This window comes from Arachis hypogaea, chromosome 18, assembly GCF_003086295.3.
Source record: "Arachis hypogaea cultivar Tifrunner chromosome 18, arahy.Tifrunner.gnm2.J5K5, whole genome shotgun sequence".
Taxonomy (NCBI): Eukaryota; Viridiplantae; Streptophyta; class Magnoliopsida; order Fabales; family Fabaceae; genus Arachis; species Arachis hypogaea.
This window is the reverse complement of record NC_092053.1, coordinates 103,863,778-103,865,134: the sequence shown is the minus strand read 5'-3', so window position 1 is coordinate 103,865,134 and position 1,357 is coordinate 103,863,778.

Below are 1,357 nucleotides of genomic sequence, written 5' to 3'. Positions count from 1 at the left end.
TCTTAATGTTGGGTTGTTTTCTAGGTAGCATTAGTGAATTACTAGAGAGGGTGAGCACCAGTGTTCTGGGATTAGTTTTAGTTTGTGTTAGGTAGATTGTTATTTGTATGACTTTCTTCCGTCTGGTTCTGGTGGGTTGACGGTGCGCGAAAATGAAACTCGCACAACTGAACCGGCAAGTGCACCGGGTCGTCCAAGTAATACCTCAAGTGAGTGAGAGTCGAATCCCACGAGGATTGCCGGATTGAGCAAGCTGTGGTTATCCTGCAGATCTTAGTCAGGCGAATAGAAAGTTGATTGTTGTTGTTGTAGGCGCATAAACAAAACAATAACAAAAGCAATAAAGAATTGACGTAGAAACAATAGTAGAAATCAGTTAAGGCCTCGAGATGCTTATTCTTCCGGATTAATACTTCTTACTGACTACTTTAACAATGAGTGATTCATTCAATGGAAAGACTGTAAGTGATTAAGTCAGGGGTAGTGGTCATTAATCCCCTATGGTCCAAACCAAATACCAGGATGCTGGTCATTCAACCTGGACGAGGGTGAAGCTCATGCAATTCAATCTTTGATGATCTTACTCAAAACGCCACAGACAAGGTCAGATCTTCTGGATCAGAGAATGAAGCTCTATGATTCTAGCCTTAGCGCCACAGGGACCTCAATTACCCTTGACATAACGAGATTTCATGTCACATATCTCAATTAGCCCAAATAACTTGTTGGAACCTGTGATGTACTCTCAAGCTGTAGCTCAATACTATCCGGGTCAGGACTCGTAAAGAACTCATATAGAATAAGGGGTCATACTTTTGTTCCACCCCAGATTCATAAATATGAAGAATGACAATACATCATAGAATAAAATCAAACATGTATTAAAGTAGAAAAGTAATGATATTAATCCATAGGGATGAGCAGAGCTCCTATCCTTAACCTAAGAGGTTTAGCCACTCATATTTTACAGAGAAAATAGAAAATAAGTTTTGAGAGGCTGAAAATCCTAAACATGGGTGATCTTTGCCTATATATACTAATCTAATAATTAAAAATTATAAAAATGAAATAAACTAAGAAGAAAGGTGCGAAAATCTATTTTTGGGCCCACTTGGTGAGTGTTTGGGCTGAGCTGGCATCTAACTTGGAAGAGTGGGCATTGAACGCCTACTAGGGAGTGTCCATGTTGCTTCCTTGCTCCCTTAGTGGCGTTGAACGCCAGTGTGGGCGTTCAACTTGGGAGGTTGGTCCTGTTTGGGCGTTGAACGCCAGAAAGGGGGTAAGTTGGGCGTTCAACGCCCTTTTTGGGCAGTAAATTCCAAAGAAAAGTATATACTATTATATATTTTTGGAAAGC